Source organism: Chiloscyllium plagiosum, unplaced genomic scaffold (genome assembly GCF_037043375.1).
Source record: "Chiloscyllium plagiosum isolate Xiang-an unplaced genomic scaffold, Cpla_swu_hap1 HiC_scaffold_24, whole genome shotgun sequence".
In the NCBI taxonomy this organism is placed as follows: Eukaryota; Metazoa; Chordata; class Chondrichthyes; order Orectolobiformes; family Hemiscylliidae; genus Chiloscyllium; species Chiloscyllium plagiosum.
In genome coordinates this window covers 51,074,717-51,098,755 of record NW_028270162.1, presented here as the reverse complement: position 1 = coordinate 51,098,755, position 24,039 = coordinate 51,074,717, and the positions used below count along the sequence as shown (strand labels likewise).

The following is a 24,039-nucleotide window of genomic DNA, read 5'->3' as shown; positions in this document are numbered from 1 at the left end:
GCACAAACTGTGAAATGAATGGCTGACACATTATCTATTCAAGGAATTCAGCACAATCACAGTGGTGCTTAAAATGTATTGTCATCGCCACCAACAATACTCCCTTCCCACACCAGCATAACAGGGATTGAACCCTTTCCCACCATTTCTGTATTCCAGAATGCAGTTGTCCTTTTCCCATTATTTTTGAATACCAGATGCAAAGCTCAGATAGGCTAATGTGTGATACTGATTACCACAACACTGGAGCCTAAATTGCTGTTGGTCTCATATAAGGAGATCAATAAATCTGCTCTCCTCTCAGTACAATGGAAAACAGAGTAAAACTAACCAGTTCAACTGAACAACATCACTGCACTTAATCCATGAAGTAGCTACATGCTCAGCATGCCTCACATAACAGGCAAACCTCAACCTCACTGTGTCAGTTGAAACAAAGAGGGTCTTTATACTCTGATCAGGATATGCTCCATGATAGTAGGATTCTAAATCAGTGAAAAAGTTAGCTTCATTAACATTCCTTCAGTAGAGATTCTCCCCCCACCCCCCCCCCCCATCTCTTCTGAAGGTTTAGAGTAGTTGATCACCCTCTGTTATTCCATCCAATTAACCATTCTTCATTCGCAAACTCAATAAATGGACCAATAAATGGAAGATATCACAGTTTGATCCAGTCCTCATCCAACACACTCCCTTCCAGATGCAGCACTGCTTAATAATCAAGTCTAAGAAAGTTGTTTTAAGTTTCCCTCTCCCAAGCCCAAGGATGCTGAGGCAAAACTGTCCTGTTTCTCTGCCAGTTTTCCCAGGATCAGCTAACTCATCAGGCTGTGCAAACTGTGACCATCCTGCTTTCCTGTACTTACTGACCAACACTGGCTCTTGATCAAACAACAGTTTGAAAATTCTCACCTTTGTGTTCAAATCCGACCATGGAATTACTGCTCCCCATGTCTATAACCTCCTTTTAGTTTCAAGGCATCTGTTTTACTCCAATTCTTTGTTCCATGGACATCTTCTGCAGCTTTGGCCCTAAATCTGGAATTTCTGTCTGAAAATTCTCCACCCTATTGCCATTGCCTCTTCCTTTATGTCACTTCTTTTGTATATGTATGTAACTGCACCTCCACAGTCTGGATCAGTACAATCAATGCTGGATACTTCTCATGACTCTTCACTTGCGCTGCCTATGAACGTCAGACCTAGACTGCACAATACCACTGGCCGCAGGAGCAAGCCATTCAGCTCCTCTAGTCTTGTCTTGCACTAATGGGATTGGTATCTCAATTTTGCTCAGCTGCATTTGTACAATATTGCTTAATGCATTTACCTAATAAAAACCTGTCAATTATAGTCATGAAAATTTCAATTGATTCAGAATGGAAGGAAAGACACGCTTAAATAATTAAAGAATCAATTTCAATCAAAACAACTTAAAGAAATATCCTGATATTCTATAGGGATCTTGCATGTTTTATCAGAATACTGATTAGTCTCCAGGAGACGCCTTATATGCTGCTGAAAATGTCTAGTCATGTTGTTTGTGATGATACTGCAGCTTTAAGAGATGTATTTTGTCCTTTTTTTGTGATGAAAGGTTGAGACAGAGATAGAGAGTGGTCTGTTCAAAGCCGATAAAGACTTTGAGGACTTGGGTTTTTTAAAAATAAAAGTTGGAATAATAGAAGCAGCCTGAATAGGTGGGGTCAAGCTTCCACAGAACCAGGGCTTTTAGTTTTAGCTTTCTGCAGTTGCTGAGGTCTTGGAGCTGGATGTGGAAGCTCTTATTCCTCTCTCGGCTACAGCTAAAAGCTGGGCTTCTCTTCCTGCTGCTAGAATTGCAGGTGAGACAATCTATTTTACTGAATTTGTCTTTTCCAAGGGTGTGTTTATCGGATGTTACTGTATGGGAACAATTAATTAGTAGTAGTAGTTAATAATTTTGTTAAGTGTTGATAGTTACAGATTAGCCGGTTCTTTTCTTGTTTTTTTCTTAAAATCGAGTAGTTTGATCAATCCAATTGAATCTGGAAGGCAACATCTTACAACTACCTTTAAAATAAGAAAACGTTATGGTCTAGGCTATCTTCTTAATATATTTTGAGGGGGTTCGGTCTGATCCATAACATTCTCTCCAATAATGTCATGATGGAAGATTGTGAAAACTATGGCCAAATTTTATAGGCTACCAAGCTGTCAGTAAGTTGTCCCACCAGCTTCATTACTGAAAATGTGTTGCTGGAAAAGCGCAGCAGGTTAGGCAGCATCCAAGGAGCAGGAGAATTGACGTTTCGGGCATGAGCCCTTCTTCAGTTTCCTTGGATGCTGCCTGACCTGCTGCGCTTTTCCAGCAACACATTTTCAGTCTGATCTCCAGCATCTGCAGTCCTCACTTCCACCAGCTTCATTAGCTTTGCTCAGAGACCTGTAGAAGTGCATCATCTGCCCACACATGAGCCCTAGTCTCTCTATGATGTATATCTGCTGGCACGAGACCTGACAATGGAAACAAAGATGAATTCAGTTTGTTCACATGGCCTAACAACAACAGCAGTCTGGGCTGAATCTGTGTGGACTGATTTCAGGGGGAGGAGTAACACTCAGCCATTCGTAACATGGCATTGCCAGGGACTAACCATTTAACTGCAGTGAAAGACTAGTGTTGGGTCAGGAGTGAAATGGAAAACAAATGGAGGCTGTTTTTTCAACTTCAGTATGGAAGATGCAGAGCTTTACATACAAAAGCAGGCAATTCAGCCCATCAAATTATACTGTCTCTTTGAAAAGCCGATTAATTTTGACTCATCTCCTTATTTTTCAATAATGCTATTTTCAAGTATTTATTTATTGCCCTTTTAATTCCTTTAATTTTGGATTCCATTCTAATGATACTTAGACATATATTACATACGCCTGCGGACATTATTAATTTGGATCATTCTTTCACTGTAATTGTGACGGTTTAAAATCTGTATTCCAGTGATTAGCTCATCAATCAGTGGTAATAGGTTAAACTTGTCAACATCTCTCATAACTTTGAATAGTTCTATCAGATAGCCTGTTAATCTTCTTTATTCTAATGAGAAGAACTCTTTTTCTCTGGAAGTCCTCACAGCTTGATCCTTTCATCCCTGGTATTGCTTTAGTGACTCTCTCTTGCATCATTTTAATGCCTTTGACATGTTCATTTAATGTAAGGGATGAAAATAGTGTAGCCAAGGATCTGCATCAGTTTCAAAGTGACCTTGTTACTTTTGTAGTAAACAAGCACAAACTACATCTTCCTACTTTGATAGATCTAGCTATGCAGCAGGCCAACTATGGTTGGGTATATTCCTGGAAGTTCCATCACACGAACTTCCCCCCTGGAATTACCCCTCATCCCTTCCAAATACACAACATTATTACATTTTGGAAATCTTTAAGTTGAAATTTGGAAAAACCTTGAATCTCGGAATTGTTAAGCTGAGAAAAAAGGCCATTCAATCGGTTTTGCTTGCACCAGTAGTTTAACTTAATGCCAATATTCCTGCCTTTTCCCCATTATCCTGCAAGTTGCTTCTATTTAAGTATTTGTCCAACACCCTCTTAAATGTCTCAATGGAACTTGCCTTTACATTTACAGACAATGCACTCTAAACCCTAACTGTATGAAAACATTTTTCTCCTTCATATTTGCTTCTTTTGGAAAACACTCTAAAACTGTGCCCTCTGGTTCTCATCTGTTTATGTGTGGGAAAAGTTTCTCTCTATCCACTCAGTCCAGACACCTCGTGATCTTGAAAGCCTGTATCAAATCTCCTTTTAGCCTTCTTCTGTCCAAGGAAAACAGTTTCAGCTTTTCCAATCTTCCCTTATAATTGAAATGTCTCATCCTTGGAATCATTCTCATAAACCTCTTTCAAACTCTTTCATTTATACCCTTCCTAAAGTGTAGCAATCAGAACTAGATTCATAGAGATGTACAGCACAGAAACACCCTTTGATCCAATTCATCCATGTCAACTAGATATCCTAAATTCATCTAGTCCCATTTGCCAGCATTTAGCCCATATCTCATTAGCACTTACTATTTATGTACCTATCCAGATGCCATTTAAAATGTTGTAATTGTACCGGCCTTCACCACCTTCTCTGGCAATTCATTCCATACAAACACTACCCTCTGCATGAAAATGTTGATCCTTAGATCCCGCTTAAATCTTTCCCCTCTCAACTTAAACTTATGCCCTCCAGTTTTGGACTCCCCGACCCTGGTGAAAAGACCTTGAATATTCACCCTATCCATGCTCATGATTTTATAAACTTCTATAAGGTCATCCCTCAGTCTCCTCTAGCTGAGGTCTAAACAGTGTCTTACATAAGTTCATCAAAATCTCCCTGCTCTTCTACTGTGCCCCTGTTTATGAAGGGATTGAGAGATTAACCAAGAATGTTATTTACCACAGATATGTCCAGATACTCAAAAGTATTTCAGGGAGCAAAAAGGTCTCGGGTTCATGTGAATCACATATCTGACCGCAGGATCATACATCATCTAGCACAACCTTCCATTAGTAGGCAGCCTTTGGGCCAGCAGTATTCAGATGGCTATTGCCTGACTTATAGGAACCAGTGGCTACCAGACACAGGATAATCCATTGAAACATCCACCCAAAACCAAGCTCGTTACTTTTAGATGACTTTGCCAAATTAAATAAGGCTAGCACCTTACCCAGCCAAACAAATGCTTTTTTCACACTAAGGGATAGTTCAAAACTCCATCCACCAATTCTATGGTGTTTCTGAATATCAAATCGGTTGAATTCCTTCCTCTGGCAGTGCTCTTAGTAGAAACACTCCTGTCAATTTAAAGGGAAAACATGTTAAATTGCAAATTATCACTAGCAAGATGCCACTCAGCAAACTGGAATCTTCTGTTGGATTTTATATAATTGATCTGGACTAATGGTTTAAAATCATGGCACTTTGTAAACTTAATTCTCTTTATTTACAAACTGAAAACAAAAGCTGGTATCTGTAGAAGTAACAGTGAAGCAGCTGATCATTATGTAGAAAAAAAATGACTGGTTCATTTCTGTCCTTTAGGAAAACTTCCTTCGAGAGCTAAAATTGTCCTCATTCCTGTCTGTCTTATACATGACTCCAGTCATTTACTAACGTGGCCGTAACTATTCTCTATAGGGTAACTAATAATGGCCAATGAATGCCTGTCTTGTCAGTGACATCCACTTCCCAAGAATGAATTAAAAATAAAACAGATCAGAGTTAGTGGATACATCAGAAGCACATATTCATTCAATCTGGGAAATGTCTGTATTGATGTTTCCTGTCATTGCCCACTGACAATATTTTCACTTGTTGGATAAGAGCAGCATCTGCTTAGTAACAACCTGCTCAGTGACACCTAGGTTTGGGTTTCCGCCAGGGTCACTCAGCTCCTGATCTCATTACAGCCTTGGTTCAAACATGGATGAAAGAATTGAATTCCAGAGGGGAAGAGAGAGGGACAGCCCTTGACATCAAGGCTGTATTTGACCGAGTAAGAGCATCAAGGAGCCCTGGCAAAACTGGAATGAATGGGTATCAGGGGACAAACACTCTGCTGGTTAGAGTCATAGCTGGCACAAAGAAAGATGGTTGTGGTTGTGGAGGGTAAGTCATCTCAGCTCCAGGACATCTCTGCAAGAGTCCCTCAGGGTAGTGTCCCAGGCCCAACAATCTTCAGCTGCTTCATCAACAAACTTCTGTCTGTCATAAAGTCAGAAGTGGGGATGTTTGCTAATGATTGCAGTGCTCAGCACCATTCGTGACTCCTCAGATAGTGAACCCGTCCGTGCTCAAATGCAACAAGATGTGGACAATATCCAGGCTTGGGCCGACAAGTGGCAAGTAACATTCGTGCCACACAAATGCCAGACAATGACCATCACCAATACGAGACACTCTAACCACTGCCCCTTGATAGTCAACCATATTACCATCACTGAATCCCCCAGCTATCAATATCCTTAGGGTTACCATTGGCCAGAAATGCAACTGGACTCACCACATAAACACAGTAGCTACAAGAGCAGGTCAGACTAGGGATGCTACAGCGAGTAACTCACCTCCTGACACCCCTAAGTCTATCCACCATCTATAAGGCACAAATCAGGAGTGTGATGGAATACTTCCCACTTGTTTGGTGGGTGCAGCTCCAACAACACTCTAGAGGTTTGACACCATCCAGGACAAAGGAACCCGCTTGATTGGCACATCTACAAACATCCAATCCCTCCACAACCACGCTCAGTAGCAGCAGTGTATACTGTCTACAAGATGCACTGCAGAAATTCACCAAAGATCCTTAGACTGCACCTTCCAAACCCACGACCACTTCTATCTAGAAGGACAAGGTTACAGGTACTTGGAAACACCACCACCTGCAAGTTCACCTCCAAGCCACTCACCATCCTGACTTAGAAATATACCACCGTTCCTTCACAGTTGTTGGGACAAAATCTTGGAATTCCTCCCTATTAGCATTGTGGGTCATCCCACAGCAAGTGGACTGCAGTGATTCAAAAAGGCATCTCACCACCAACTTCTCAAGGGCAACTAGGGATGGGCTATCAATGCTGGGCAGCCAGCGATGCCCAAGTCACACAAATGGATAAAAAAAACAGCATTAGCCGAAGGAATGAAGCAAATTGTAGATGCCCTACAGATGCTGCCCAGTATATCCTCAAACTACTACAGCTCCAAAACAGATGCTTGTTCTAAAAAGTATTTAAACCTGAAAATGTAAACTGACATCACAAGATGAGCTCTGACTAATGGGATATAAAAGATTGTTCCTGGGATGTGCTAATTAGTATGTTCTAGTACAGTGTCAGTTCAGTGCTAAGTCTGATAGCACTATGTACTTATATTTCTGTACAGGTTAAGTTCTTACAAAGGACACTGTTGTACCTCAGATATAAAATAACTAGATTAGATTACTTACAGTGTGGAAACAGGCCCTTCGGCCCAACAAGTCCACACCGACCCGCTGAAGCAACCCACCCATTCCCCTACATTTACCCCTTCACCTAACACTATGGGCAATTTAGCATGGCCAATTCACCTAACCTGCACATTTTTGGGTTGTGGGAGGAAACCGGAGCACCCGAAGGAAACCCACGCAGACACGGGGAGAATGTGCAAACTCCACACAGTCAGTCGCCTGAGGCGGGAATTGAACCCGGGTCTCTGGCGCTGTGAGGCAGCAGTGCTAACCACTGTGCCACCGTGCCACCTTCAAACTAGCTGTTATGTTTAGTTAAGTTTCCTGTTTATCAAAGCTGAGCCTCTCTTTTGCTGAAGACTGTGTGAGCATCCTTCACCAATTAGTATCATTAACCTAAGATGAATAGTAGTAAGGAGGATTGATTGCAATAAATCCCTCAAGGCGTCTTAGGTATTCTGGTGGACACAATAACAGCATATCCCGATACATACTGTCAGAATTGATTAAAAGTTCCTTCTGAAAATCAGACAAGTTATGTTAACTTAATATGGAACTTAAGAGGTGAAAAATGGTCTTCAAACCTAGAGCAGATGCAGAAAAAAAACTGTTTCCTTTTGAGGGGAATCAAAGACTAGGGACTATAAATATAAGGTCACTCATAAATCCATGAAGAAATTGGAAAGAATGCACATCACATAACATGGAATATTTGAGGTCAGTAGTGTAAATATATTTAAGGAGAAGCTCGATAAGAATGTAAGAAAAAAGGGCCGGGGGTGAGGATGGGCCAGTGGAGGTTGAGGGGGGGCACTCCAATGGCATAGTGGTTGTGTTCTTACCACTACACCAAGTGACCTAGGTTCAAATCCCACCTGCTCCAGATGTGTCATTATATGTCTGAACAGATTGATTTGAAACAAAGGGAGCCAAAATCAAAGAGACATGGTGATAGATTTAGGGTGGGAGAAGACTTGTGTGACAGATTGGACCAACATGGTCCATTCCTGTGCTATAAATTCTAATTATTCTGTGCATGTGCATTAATCTCTGGACCCTGCTACACTGATTATTGCAATTAGCTCAGTTCAGACTGCTTTAGGAACTGCTCAAACAGCTCCAGTTAGTGACCAGGAACGAGTAGCTCCTGGCTGCAGCCACGTGGTTGAAGGATTCCAAGTGTCTAAAAGATTCCCAGTCAAGGAAGAAAAGCTGTGGACATTAACAAGTGAGCATTATGTGCTAACTGGTGGTGACCAGCTACTGGAAAACTGGTTGCAGCTGAGAAGTAGCCTACAAATCTGGTCTCTCAGCTACAGGTATCAGGACAGCATAGAGTCATAGAGATGTACAGCATTGAAACTATCTCATTGGTCCAACTCCATGCCGATCAGATATCCTGAACTAATCTAGTCCCATTTGCCAGCACTTGGCCCATATCACTCTAAACCCTTTCCATCCAGATTCCGTTTAAATGCTTTAATTGTAGTTGCCACTACCACTTCCTCTGGCAGCTAATTCCATACATGTACTACCCTCTGCGTGAAAAAGTTGCCCATAGGTCCCTTTTAAATCTTTCCCCTCCCACCCTAAATCTACACCCTCTAGTTCTGAACTTCCCTGCCCAAGGGAAAAGACCAAATCTATTTACCCTATCCATGTTCCTCATGATTTTACTACCCTCTATAAGGTCACCCCTCAACCTCTGATACTCCAAGGAAAACAACCCCAGTCTATTCAGCCTCTCCCTATAGCTCAAATCCTTTAACACTTGCAACATCTTTGTAAATCATTTCAGGAAAAAAAAAAGCAAACCAACAGTTTATAATAATGTAAACATAGAAAAACATACCAAGGTGCTTTGCAGAGAAGGAATATACATTGAGCAGGAACAAAGAAGTTTGGACAGGCGATCAAAGGCATGCTCGTAATGTTAGATATTGAGGAAGACTTCAAACAAAGAGATATAGCGAAATGGAGCATTCAGGAAAGACTAAGTTCCAAATTGTAAGACAAACTGGTTGAAAGCTCTGCCACCAGTAACTGAATGGACAGGAGAACACCGACAGGAGTCCTGGATCAGGGATTGAGAAGAGCTTCTACTGAAAGTGTAGAATTTACTGTCAAACAAAATGGGAAATTGGCATGGATAAGGGCTTTTTTAAATAAAAGGCACTTTTAAAACCTTCTATGGAAATGCAAGGGAACGTGACTCTTGTTTTAGAACTTTTGTTTTCAAACTAAACATTCAAGAATTGCTTGGAGAAATCCAACATTATTCCATCATATATACAGGTGTTCTGACCGGAGTTATCGATTGGGAGAATCAGGGGTGTCCAGAACACTATAGGCACCAGACTAGGTGCAACCAAAATGTAATTCAGATGATTTATATGATGGATTTTATTGAGGCAATCAGATGGGTCTAATAATTTAGAGGCAGCACGGTGGCTCAGTGGTTAGCACTGCTGCCTCACAGCGCCAGGGACCTGGGTTCAACTCCCACCTTGGGCAACTGTCTGGGTGGAGTTTGCACATTCTGCCTGGGTTTCCTCCAGGTGCTACGGTTTCCCCCCACAGTCCGAAGGTGTGCAGGTTAGGTGAATTGGCCATGCTAAATTGCCTGTAGTGTTAGGTTGATTAGTCAGGGGTAAATATAGGGGAATGGGTCTAGGTGGGTTGCTCTTCAGAGAGTTGGCGTGGACTTGTTGGGCCAAAGAGCCTGTTTCCACACTGTAGGGAATCTAATCTAAAGTAATGAGACTGTACAAAAGACTGAAATTGACTTTGAGTTTGAACAGTTCATATCACTTATATATAATCCAAATTAATAAGCATTTCTAACACTTAGGCACTTCATGAAGTCCTGGTATTCGGTCAGAGATCACACAAACCATAGTTAGTCATCAGCAGCAGCTACCCCATCATTGTAGTCAGTGTGGAGAAGCACTAGCAGAGTCATGGGACCAGTTTCAATACCCACAGCTAATGCCCAGCCCATCACGCAATTCTTTCACACCAAGTGGTAAAACAATCCAATTTGGAAGGACGTATTTCCATTGATTTCAGGAAGACAACAGCAAAATAAACTCTCACTGCATTTTTAAATCAACAGTTGAACAAAGGCTATTATAGATGATGCTTCGTTTGACAAAATCAGTGCAATGAGTGTAGCCCATAATATCACTGTCATTTTAGATGGAGACTAGGAGCAGAAGTGGACTATTTAGTCCCTCAGACCATTTAAGCTATTCAATTTGAGCATGGTTGATTTGAACTTCATCCACTATCTTATGTAACCCTTAATTCCATTTCCTAACATAAATTGATGAATCACAGTGTTGAAGTTTTCAATTAAGCCCTGACGCCCAAAACAATATTTTTTTTATGGACAGTGTTATGAATTTCCATCACTCTCTGGAGAAAGAAGTACTTCCTGTCATAATTTCTGATCGTTGTTCTTTTGTTGATTTAAAAATATTCCTGGCAAGCTATTCTCTCAGATTGTACATTCTCCCAATGAAGGAAATATTTTCTCTCTCAAGTCCTTCAATCATCCCCTTTAATAATTTAACACTTTTGAGATAAAAATGTCTTACTTAGAACATAGAACATTACAGTGCAGTACAGGCCCTTCAGCCTTCAATGCTGTGCTGACCTGTAAACCAATCTGAAGCTCATCTAACCTACAGTATTCCATTCTCATCCACATGCCTATCCAATGACGATTTAAATGCCCTTAAAGTTGGCGAGTCTATTACTGTTGCAGGGAGTGTGTTTCATGCCCCTACTACTGTCTGAGTAAAGAAACTACCTCTGACATCTATCCTATATCTATCACCCCTCAATTTAAAGCTATGTCCCTCGTACTAGCCATGGCCATCTGAGGAAAAAGGCTCTCGCTGTCCAACCTATCTAACCCTCTGACTATCTTATATGTCTCAATTAAGTCGCCTCTCAATCTTCTTCTCTCTAATGAAAATAGTCTCCAGTCCATCAGCCTTTCCTCGTAAGACCTTGTCTCCATACCAGGCAATATCCTAGTAAATTTCCTCTGAACCCTTCCCAAGGCTTCCACATGCTTCCTATGATGCAGTGACCAGAACTGTAAGCAATACTCCAAATGTGGCCACACCAGAGTATTGTACAACTGCATGATCTCATGGTTCCGAAACTCAATCCCTCTACCAATAAAAGCTAACACACCCGTATGCCTTCTTAACAATTATCAACCTGGGCAGCAACTTTCAAGGATCTTTATACCTGGACACCGAGATGACAGCGAAGAAGGTTACCTCAGATTACAACGGGAACTTGATCAGATGGGCCAATGAGCTGAGAAGTGGCAGATGGAGTTTAATTCAGGTAAATGTGAGGTGCTGCATTTTGGGAAAGCAAACCTTAGCAGGACTTATACACTTAATGGTATGGTCCGAGGGAGTGTTGCTGAACAAAGAGACCTTGGAGTGCAGATTCATAACTCCTAGAAAGTAGTCGCAGGTAGATAGGGTAGTGAAGGCAGCGTTTGGTATGCTTTCCTTTATTGGTCAGAGTATTGAGTACAGGAGTTGGGAGGTCATGTTGTAGCTGTACAGGACATTGGTTAGGCCACTGTTGGAATATTGCATGCAATTCTGGTCTCCTTCCTATCAGAAAGATGTTGTGAAACTTTGAAAGGGTTCAGAAAAGATTTACAAGGATGTTGCCAGGGTTGGAGGATTTGAGCTATAGGAAGAGGTTGAATAGGCTAGGACAGTTTTCCCTGGAGCGTCAGAGGCTGAGGGGTGACTTTAGAGGTTTATCAAACCATGAGAGGGATGGATAGGATAAATAAACAAGGTATTTTCCCTGGAGTGGGGGAGTCCAGAATTAGAGGGCATAGGTTTAGAGTGAGAGGGGAAAAATATAAAAGAGACCTAAGAAGCAACTTTTTCACGCAGAGGGTGGTATGTGCATGGAATGAGCTGCCAGAGGAAATGGCTCTGGAGGCCAGTACAATTGCAACATTTAAAAGGCATCTGGATGGATATACGTATAGGAAGGGTTTGGAGGAATATGGGCCGGGTGCTGGCAGGTGGGACTAGAATGGATTTGAATATCTGGTCGGCATGGACGAGTTGGACCGATGGGTACTTTCTCAGGTGAACTTCAACAATTGGTGTCATGTTGGCCCAGATAATGCATTGAAGGTGTTAGCCTCACACAGGGAAGCTATCTGTGCCGAAGTTGGACCAAAGGATCTGTTTCCGTGCTGTACATTTCTATGACTCTATCTCCACTACCAAGAGTCTTACCATTAGCCCAATACTCTGCATTCCTGTTACTCCTGTCAAAGTGAATCACCTCACACTTTTCTGCATTAAATTCCATTTGCCATCTCTCAGCCCAACTCTGCAGCTTATCTATGTCTCTCTGTAATCTACAATGTTCTTCATCACTATCCACATCTCTACCAACCTTCGTGTCACCTGCAAATTTACTAACCCATCTTTCTATGCCCTCATCCAGGTCATTTATATAAATGACAAACAACAGTGGATGCAAAACAGATCCTTGCGGTACCCCACTAGTAAGTGAACTCCAGGATGAATATTTCCCATCAACTACCACCCTCTGTCTTCTTTCAGCTAGCCAATTTCTGATCCAAACTGCTAAATCACCCTCAATCCCATTCCTCTGTATTTTGTGCAATAGCATACCATGGGGAACCTTATCAAACATCTTACTGAAATCCATATACATCACATCAACCGCTTTACCCTCATCTACCTGCTTGGTCACCTTCTCAAAGAAATTGATAAAGTTTTGTGAGGCACGACCTACCTTTCACAAAACTACGTTGACTATCCCTAATCAACTTATTCCTCTCTCAATGATTATAAATCCTATCTCTTATAATCCTTTCCAACATTTTACCTACAATCAAATTAAGACTTATAGGTCTATAATTTCCAGGGTTGTCTCTATTCCTCTTCTTGAACAAGGAGACAACATTTGCTATCCTCCAGTCGTCTGGCACTATTCCTGTAGACAATGATGACATAAAGATTAAAGCCAAAGTCTTTGCAATCTCATCCCTAGCTTCCCAGAGAATCCTAGGATAAATACCATCTGGCCCAGGGGACTTACCTATTTTCACACTTTCCAAGATTGCTAACACCTCATCCTTATGAACCTCAATCCCATCTAGTCTAATAGCCTGTATCTCAGTATTCTCCTCGACCACATTGTTTTTCTCCTAGTGTGAATACTGACGAAAAGTATTCATTTAGTACTCCCCAATCTCCTCAGGCTCTACCCACAACTTCCCACTACTATCCTTGATTGGCCTTAATCTTACTCTCGTCATTCTTTTATTCCTGATATAACTATAGAAAGCTTAAAGGTTTTCCTTGATCCTATCTGCCAATGACTTCTCATGTCCCCTCCTGGTTCTTCTTAGCTCTCTCTTTAGGTCTTTCCTGGCTAACTTGCAACTCTCAAGTGCCCTAACTGAGCTATCACACCTCATCCTAAAGTAAGCCTTCTTCTTCCTCTTGACAAGAGATTCAACTTCCTTAGTAAACCATGGCTCCCACGCTCAACAACTTCCTCCAATCCTGACTGGTACACACTTATCAAGGACCCGCAGTAACTGGTCCTTGAATAAGCTCCACATTTCTATTGTTGTCCATCCCCTTCAGTTTCCTTCCCCATCCTAAATCTTGCCTAATCACATTGTAATTGCCTTTCCCCCAGCTACAACTCTTACCCTGTGGTATATACCTATTCCTTTCCATCACTGAAGTAAATATAACTGAATTGTGGTCACTATCACCAAAGTGCTCACCCACCTCCAAATCTAACACCTAGCTGTGTTCATTACCCAGTACTGAATCTAATGTGGCCTCGCCCCTTGTTGCCCTGTCTATATACTGTGACAGGAAATCCTCTTGCACACGTTGGATAAAAACTGACCCATCTGAAGCACTTGAATTATAGTATTCCCAGTCAATATTTGGAAAGTTAAAGTCCCCCTGCTACTCTTGCTCCTATCGAGGATCATCTTTGCTATCCTTTCCTCTATATCTCTGAAACTATTTGGAGGCCTATCGAAAACTCCCAAAAAGGCAACCTCTCCTTCCCTGTTTCTAATTTCAGCCCATACTGAATAAACGATTCCTCAAACGTTCTTTCTGCAACCGTAGTACTGTCCTTGACTAATAGTGCCACACCACCCCCTCTTTTACCATTTTCTCTGTTCTTACTGAAAAATCTAAATCCCGGAACCTGCAATTACCATTCCTGTCCCTGCTCTATCCATGTCTCTGAAATGGCCACAACATTGAAATCCCAGGTACCAACCCATGCGGCAAGTTCACCCACCTTATTCAGGATGCTCCTGGCGTTGAAGTAGACATACTTCAAATCAACTTCTTGCAATCTTGAAATCTTAGTTCTGAATTCACTACTCTCATCCTCCCATACTTGAACTACAATTTTGGTTCCCATCCCCCTCCTGAATTAGTTTAAACCTACCTGAAGAGCATTAGCAAATTCCCCCCACCCCCACCCCAGAATATTGGTACTCCTCTGGTTCAGGTGAAGACCATCCTGTTTGTACAGGTCCCACCTACCCCAGAAAGAGCCCCAATTATCCAGGAATCCAAAACCCTCTCTACTGCACCATCCCTGTAGCCACGTGTTCAACTCCTCTCTCTCCCTATTCCTCACCTTGCTAGCATGTGGCACAGGCAACAAACCAGAGATAACAACTCTGTTTGTTGTAGCTCTAAGCTTCCACCATAGCTCCCTGAATTTCTGCTTTAAATCCCCATCTCTCTTCCTACCTACGTTGTTGTTGCCTATGTGGACCATAACTTGGGGCTGCTCCCCCTTCCCCTCAAGGATCCCGACAACACTATCAGAGACATTATTAACTCTGGCATCTGGGAGGCAACACACCAACCGTGAGTCTGTCTTATTCCCACAGAACCTCCTATCTGTCCCCCTGCCCCCTGAATTTGGAGTCCCCAATGACTAATGCTCTGTTCCTCTTCCCCCTTTTCTTCTAAGCAACAGGGACAGACTCTGTGCCAGTGACCTTTTCCCCATTGTTTACCCTTGGTAAGTCGTTGCCCCAGTAGTATACAAAATGGCATACTTTTATTTGTTTAAAATTATTTGTTCCTGCCCGCAAACTTTTAGCAATTTCGGTTAATTAACTTTCAAATCTCTATTCCTGCATAATTCTGAATTCTCACTATTTGCAAAGTACTCCAGTTTGTCTTTCCTTTGTCAAAAGTCAATGACAGTCTTTTCCACATTAGACTCCATCTGCCAAAGCTTTGTTCACTCACATAACCAATTAATGACGCTTTGCAACTGTCTGCTCCCACTTGCATTATTTACCATGCCACCTTACTAGGTATTGCCAGTTAAGCTAATACTACAATTCACAATTCTTTTATCTGTGAACACACTAAAAGGCTGAATCCCCAGTATAGATCTGTAAAGGATACTATTATTCACTGTCTGCCAATTTGAACAGTTAATACATTAACCATATTAAAACATTTTGTAACTAGAGTGGAGTCAGATGCTGTTTATCATATACCAATTAATTTAAATAACCTATAGACATACTGTCTGGTCCTGTGTCCGTGGTTACTTTGGTGAGTTCATTGTCAGTTTTTGTGATTATTTAGCACACTTTAATTTTGCATGCTATTAGTATTAGTGGCTTTACTCAGGAAAGTGAAAGTTAGTGAGCAATGGTATTGGAGACATAATCGGTCTTGTACATATTTGCAGAGTTAAATGTTGCAAGCATTCATCTTCAAATGCGACCACCCCACTGTTTTAATCACGGTCTCTATTTGCACTCGAGTGGAATGCCAATTAATGTCCAACCTCTATACCATTGAATATAAATAATGCACAATTACCATCAGAATATGATTAGTTCTCTTTTAATAAATTCAAACTGGATGTTCTAAGCTTTTCACATCAACATAATCCTAGTGAGACTGCTGCTCAGGGCATAGTGGCTCAGTGGTTAGCACTGCTGCCTCACAGCATCAGGGATCCAGGTTCAATTCCACCCTCAGGCAACTGTGTGGAGTTTGCACATTCTCCCCGTGTCTGCGTGGGTTTCCTCCCACAGTCCAAAGATCTGCAGGTTAGGTGGATTGGCCATGCTAAATTGCCTATAGTGTCAAGGGATGTGCTGGTTAGGTGGGTTAGCCATGAGAAATGTTGTTACAGAGGTAGGATAGGGGGTGGGTCTCGGTCGGGTGTTCTTCAGTCAGTTGTGGACTTGATGGGCTGAATGACTTGCTTCCACACATAGGGACTCTGTGATTCAGTGTATGTTAGAATTGGAACAAAAATAATTTGTTCCAATGTACCTGTCAGTTTTTCTAGATAGTTATCCAAATAGTCCTTTTTCCCTGTTGATCTTGAATACTTCAAATCGACAATCCATTAAAAAAATGTCCAACACCCTGTCCCCTGTATGTATCTTAACTATATCTCATTTGGGTACCAATTCTCCTACCTGTGGAAGAACTTTTTTGATAAGGCTGTAGAAAGCCTAAATGATAACAATCCAAAATATTAAATTTATTTCTCTTGTCACAGATGTTGTTAGACCTGCTGTGTATTGAGCATTTTCTGCAGTTATTTCAGATTTCCAGCATCAACAGGAATTTTGGTTTTAGTTGCTATTGAAATAGGGATCCAAGAACATGCAATTTGATAAAGGACCTGCACAATTTGCAATGTTACACTGGATGGAAATCCATGTATAAAAAACACACAGACTTTGCAAAGGACAAAAACTCAAAGTGAGGGGCCCAACTGAGTTGTTTCTAGCATTGTCTTGGTCTATATCTGAAATGACTCACTATTTCTCTCAACTTGGAATTGGATATTTGAAAGAGATATTTGCAGGAAAAATCGAGAGAGAGAGAGCAAGGGATAGGAATAGCTGAGTTGCTCTTCAAAAGAGTGGTTGCAGCCTCAATAGGCCAAATAGCTGTTGTGTGTTTTGTATTAGTCTATGATCTTGACTCTCCTAAACTATTACATTGCATTCTTTACTACTGTCCCTGTGTTGATCTGTCAGGGTGAAAACATTACCCCTTTCTACTACTCAAGAGTAACATACAAGGGCACTGTCTTCAATATCTCAGAACACAGTAAAAATATTAACTTTGATAATTTACTAATATCTAGTCTTTAATAACCCACTAGCCTTAATTCAGTCTTTCCCCAGGATTTCCAACTTTGTTCTGAAAGTTTCCCTCAGTATCTACTTTCACCTGGAATCTTCAGCTTTAATAGTTAAGCTTGGCTTTCCCTAGTCCATATTTTCTCAATTACCTTGCCTTTTTTCTTTTAACCCAATGTTTTTCAAATATTTCCTGTGCGAGGAAAATACTCTACAAGTATTGACATGATCCAACGCAAAGCATTGCCATCTAACAATAAGAGCACTGCAGAAAACTTTTGTCATGACCATACAGGTACAGAAATAATGGAGAGTACTTGAAGAAAGTGTCAGGGTGCTGGCTGGAGAAATGTGGGAGATTCATGTTGCCTCCTCTGGGGAAGTCCTTCCAAATGAGGTGCTGAACAGGCGCTTAAGTGGACAACTGCTGAGATGCCTCAGAACTGAGGATCCTGAGGATAGAAATTGAGAGGTTCTGGCCAACAAAAGGCCAGTAGCTCACCACTGACAGCAATGCCAATGAACGTGCTGGTTGCTTCTGGCATTACAGCAAGGAAGATGAGCAATAAATGCTGGCCCAGACAGTGATGCCCACAACTACTGAGTACATAAAATAACAGGCTTACAATTGTCAAGAACAGAGGTAGTTTGATGCAATTGAGTTAGGTCATTTCAGAGACATAAGAGAATCATGTTGCTATAGGTCTGAAGTCATATGTAGGACAGACCAATTAAGGATGGCAAATTTTGTTCCCTAAAAGATAATAGTGAGCCAGATGTGCTTTTGTCAACCAATAATGGTTTTATGGTCACCATTTGACTAATTTTTAATTCCAAAATTTGTTAACTCAATTTAAATTCCATCAGCTACCATAGAAGGATTTGAACCCTTTTGGGAAGGAAGTTGCCTCAACCTCTGAATTACTAATCCAGTGGCATTACCACTACGACAGTGGGTGGGGGTCCTGGGCATTTGGTGGTGGGGGAGGGTGGTGAGAATTGGAATAGCAATAAGAGGGTGGGTGATTCCTTTATCAAGCACTGAGTGACTTTAATGGAGGTCCACCATGAGGAACCTACAGGCAACCTCAAAAAGGGTTTGCTTTCATCTTCTCCCATGGAAACTGCCCCACCTGCACTTATTTGAATACAGGGAGTGGAAGAAGAGACCTTTAAATGGACATTGATTGGCACTAAAGGGACTCAGTTGGCAGTGGAGTGGGGCAGCTGCCCCAAGTCTTCCTAGCACACTCCCAAACGGGGTTGAGGTGAGAAAGTGGTGACCTCTCCACTAGGCACCATCCCGAACAATTGCATTCACAACTGCCTCCAAATGTGCTTTGGGGAAGACATTAAATTCTGCCAAATGTGTCAGCAAATATCGAAAAATTCTCAAATATGAATTAGATGGATTGAAATATGTTTTGGAAGTCCTAAAATCCTTTTACAGATTCCACAATAAGCCCTGTTCCTCCACTTTGTTTTGCAATATTAAAATGAATACTTTGTGAGTATGGCAGGTTTAGTTCAAAGACTGTTTTGTGTATCAATTGCCTTCCAAAAAAGTCACTTCAATGAAAATAATCATGTGAAATGGTTTATATATATAGATGTTTTAATGTCAAGCCAGTTTCTTCATATGGCACTGTTTCACCTTAAACAAAGTGCCTGATGATCAAATTGCATCTTCAAACTTCTTGTCCTCAGTAAACCTGGTGTCAGAGCTTCTCACCACTTGAGATGGTATGTTTCACCCTTCCCAAAAGCCAGTGATAAAATAGCTGCCCACAACAGCTCTTCAACTGGCAGCTTTACCAAAATACACCAGTAAAGCTAGCCAGTGAAGAACGAGTGTGGCACAGCCTAGTTCCCATAATTGCTTGGAGACATTCCTCATTGGGGGCAGCTGCTGTCTTCAATTCCACCTTCAAGACTTACGCACAGTAAGCTTTGGTAGCCTTTCAAAACAAAATTCCAAAATGTGTTCAATATTTTTAAATACATGAATAGACTTTGAAAACTTCCCACTTCTATAGATACATAGTGCTTACTTAGGGTTATTCTCAGAATAGGCAATTCAGCCTGAGACCAGAAGCTGTACCTTGAGGGTTGCTGTGCCTCAGTAACCACAGACGGAGTCTCAATTGCTCTTAGCACCTATCATAGATATGTTAGAAGGATCAGCCTTTTGGCTGTGTCATGAACCCACTTCAGCCACCATCAAGCCTTGGAATGGAATTTTAAACTGGAACCTCTGGTCAAAAACAAAACAGGGTTGCTACACACAGCAAAACCAGATGTCCTCACACAAAGACAAAGACAATGGTCCAGTGAAATATATGGAGAGGGGCTGCCCACATGATTCAGGGAAACTGATGAACAATAGGACCCTAGAAAGCACAGAGGATCACAGAGACCTTGGTATGCATGTACACCGCACCCTTAAGATATCAGGACAGGTGGATAAACTGGTTAAGAATGCGTTTGGTGTACTGTTTAAAAGCAGGGAGGCTATTCTGGAACTGTATAAAACATTTTTAGACCACAGCTAGAGTAATGTGTAATGCTGGAGTCCACATCATGGAAAGAATGTGATAGTACTGGAGAGGGCCCAGAGGAGATTTACCAAGATGTTGCCTGGACTGGAGAGTTTCAGTTATGAAAAAAAAAATTGGGCAGACTGGGGTTCTTTTCCTGAGAGCAGATGAGACAGGAATGAGTCGTATTAAGTTATGAGGGGCAGACATAGGATAGACAGGAAGAAACTTCTTTTTCTTGTTGGAGGTATTAGGGTAGTAGATATAAGCTAAGGGGCAGGAGATTGAGAGGTGGTGTGAGAAGGAACATTTTGGTGGTAATAGGAATCTGGAACTCACTGCCTGTAAGGGTGATAAAGGCAGAAATCTGCATTATATTTGAGAAGTATTTAGATATACACTTGTGATGCCAAGACATACAAAGTTATTGAACAAGTGCTAGAAAATGAAATTACAATAGTTAGATGCTTGTTTCTGATCCACATGGACTGTGAGAGGCTGAAGGGCCTTTTTCTGTTGTGTAGATCTCTATGACTCTGAATTGTGGGACTGCACCATAGGGTAACAGAGGCTTTGCAACTGCATAGCAAAACTAGTGGGATCAAGAGGTGTAAGAGATTGAGAAAGACATGAAAGACTGCTTAATGGAATTAGGAGGTCTAAAGGAACTGCTAGAAATGGGAGAAATACCTCTGGTGGTGGGGAAAAGGTTGTTGTGATAGTTCCTGATAAAATTACAAAGATCAGAACTATTGTACAAAGGAAGCAGACTGCAGAACGAATGCCAGAATGGGAAATAACCTGGAAAATAAAATGATAACAGTGGGAGTTCAGTGGTGGCCAGTGAAAGCCATGTGAGATAACAGAATTTAGAGGTGGCCTGAAGGAGTGAAGAATAGTCTGCTAAAAGACTAGCAGGACTATCTGAGACAATAAGAAGGTTAAAACAAGGGGCAAGGAACAATTTGAAAGACCAATGTATGGTGAGCACTTTGAGAGGTTGGAACTTTCTTGCGATAACAAGGAACCTGAGAGATGGTCTGAGAAGTGTTGAGTGTATGGTTGTGGTGGTGGTGGGGTGGGGGAAAGAGAGAGAGAGAGAGAGAGGAAGGTGATGTTTACCCAAGAGTCGAATGACAGATACTGTCAAATAACAAATGATCAGTGAGACATCCTAAGATAATGACTAAAATCCTTTGGAATTTTAACCTCCGAGAACGGTGGTATGAACCTGATCCATACTTAAATCAGGTGCAGCTAAAAGAATGGAATATTCATTGCTTGACCAAGGTTACAATCTTCATGGGTTTGTTCTGGATCATTACGTTATGAAAAGGTCACAGCATATCTTTCCATTTCCTTAATAGTTAATAAGAGGCGTTCACACTAAAACCCTAAAACTACATTCACAACTAATCCTCTGGAGATGACAGAAAGAATTAAAATTTTGAAAGAGGTTTGAAGTCCTACTTTGACTCATGGGTGAAAATCTCCCACCGCTGTTGGCTACAAAAGGTCCAACATAACGGACTCTCTCAATACAGTTCCGAATGACGTTTGAGTTTAACAAAGTACCAGCTATATACAGCATAAAATATATTGCAATGTTACTCGAGGGGGAGCACAAGTCAACTTGTGAAAGATGCCAACAACAATGGTTGAGCAGAAGGAGATGCTGCTCAGAAGATAAAGGTTAAGCTGTTGAGAAATGCTCTTTATCTAATCTTTATTGTGAAACACTTGACACAACAGATCAGGGGAATCTGGATTCTGCAACTAATTTGTGCTGTACCTCAACTGTCAATGCCTGAAGGGATAGAACAAATGGAAATGTGCATTTAGCTCATTGCATACTTGAGCTGGAAATCCTTAAAACTGGCAGAAGGCAAGAGTATTGACTCCACAGAATTGATATACCACACATCATGGTGCAGCAGGAAGCGCAGAAACCAAGGCAGTGCCAGGAATTATATTAATACTATCAGATCAACATGCACAAGGATAAAAATTCCAACAAGCTAGCTTCAATCTAGTGCTTTGTCTGAAACAGAGAATAGCTTAAATCTTCTGGGAAAACATCCTAATATTATAGCATTATCTGGTAAGCAACAGTACCTATTGAGATAAATGTGCCATGCAGGCACTGCATGCAAGTTAGTCGTATGGTAAATCTTTCCCTACTGGTACGAGATTCCAGTGTGCCTGAAGTTAGTTGGTTTGTTGCAAAATCTTGTTAGAACCGTTTCTCATCTACAATCTTCCCCTCTCCAATTGCACTTGTGTAAATTTTGATTTATATTCATCTCTAAAGAAGGTGAGATTTCTAAATCTTAAGATCTTAAATTTTGAAATACTGTATACAAGCCAATCTAGTGTTTTTGAATTCAATATAATCCTCTGCTGCTGCAATACCAGTTGCTGGATGAATTCATACTGATCCAGAGATTTGGTTAAATTATGACTAATGGCCTACTAAAAATCGATAAAGTGAAAGCATTCCACAGAAAAAAAAATTAAATTAAATTTCATCCTGAACATTTTTCAGGAATTAGCTGTCACAGTATTAATATTTAGAACAGAATATGGCTTTCAGCCAGGCTGGAATTATGCTTCAAATTTTGAAATCAATTGTTATGTAACCAGTCATGTCATTTTACTGACCAAATTTCGGAAAACTGGCAGAGAGATTGTGCCTTATTGAGAATGGGTTCAATTCCCTTCACCAGTTTGGGGTTACCATGAAGGACTCTCCTTCTCAACCTCTTCCCTTACCTGAGGTCAGGTGGACCTCACCACCAATCGCTTCTCTCTAATGAGAGAGCAGCCCCAATGGTCTTGTAAGACTATGGCAACACAACAACTGCTGAATATAGTAGATCTACAGTAATGGCGGGACATTACATTTACTATATAACAATAATAATTAGTTGCCAGCTATTAAATTATATACATAGAATACAAAATGCAATTCAACCCAGAAATTGTTTCATTTCGTTTTGAACTGTGGTGCTTTCAATCTGATTTTATTCTGAATACCGATGAGGATAACAAGACCATTGCTGAGAGCTCTAGTGTGCCAAACCACTGTGGGGCAAATGAATGCGTGGAGGAGCAGCAATGTGTGGAAATGCAGTAATCTTACGGGCTGCATTTCGGGGATAAACAGCTATTTTTGCATTGCCCACGTGCATCTCTCAATGGGTCGCCTACTGGTGTTAGCATAAAGGACATAACTAAGTGTAAATAACATTTTGATGAAGGAGGGAAAAGGTGTACATCCAGAAGTTGTGGCCATACGCAAATCAAAAATATAGGAAGGAAAGGGTTGAGATTCTGTGGCCAGAGTTTCAGGAGACAGGGAGGAAATTAAGAAGTAGGGCCACAAAAGGTAGTAATTTGTGAACAGCCTCAAGCCATATGCTATTGAGTTTGCACATGGGATAAAACAGGTTAATGAATAGCTAGAAAAATGATGTAGGAGATAGGACTTTGGGTTTTTGCTACATTGTAATCAGTTCTGGGCAGGGGAAACTTTTTCAAATTGGATAAGTTGACCTCAATAGAGCTGGGACCAAGTTCTTTGCTGTCAGGTTAACTGTGGTGGTGGGATTGGTTTAAAATCAATTTGACAAGGGGATAAAACACTAAAGAGACCAGTGAGTATAGGGATTGGGAGGGACTTGATAGTTTGTAAATAAAGCTTAAAAATGTGTTGCTGGAAAAGCGCAGCAGGTCAGGCAACATCAAAGGAACAGGAGATTCGATGTTTCGGGCATAAGCCCTTCTTATGCCTGAAACGTCGATTCTCCTGTTCCTTTGATGTTACCTGACCTGCTGCGCTTTTCCAGCAACACATTTTTAAGCTCCGATCTCCAGCATCTGCAGTCCTCACTTTCTCCCAGTTTGTAAATAAAGATCAGTTTAGAAATAGGAGCAAGCAAACAGTGGAAAATGCAAAGCAGTCTAGAATGAATTTAGCGTGCACGTGTAAATCTGACTAAAAACTAATGTTGGTTTCTGAGGCACAAAAACCAAGGTGGATTTATAATGTCAGAGGTAACCTAAAATAAGAATAAGAATAAGAGAGTATGAGACCAGATTAGCAGATAACCTGAAATCAATCTAAAATCATTTTGTTACTTTGAGTATTACTGAAAAAAAAACTTTGTCAAAACTTTTTGTCTTGCCCTCAACAGAAAATAAGGTGTGGCTCCTCCAGCTTATGTTGGACTTCACTAGAACACGGTAGCAAACCTAGGACAGGAATATGAGCATGAGAGCAAGATGGTGCATCAAAATGG

General features: G+C 41.1%; 1 long non-coding RNA gene across 1 annotated transcript in view; it reads right to left on the bottom strand.

The window, feature by feature from the left end:
* Positions 1-18,687: 18,687 nt before the first annotated feature.
* Positions 18,688-24,039, bottom strand: part of LOC122562799 (uncharacterized) — a 34,228-nt gene continuing 28,876 nt past the window's right edge. The window contains exon 3 of the long non-coding RNA XR_015761312.1: positions 18,688-19,159. This is a non-coding gene — a long non-coding RNA (uncharacterized LOC122562799). The remainder of the gene's footprint in view (positions 19,160-24,039) is intronic.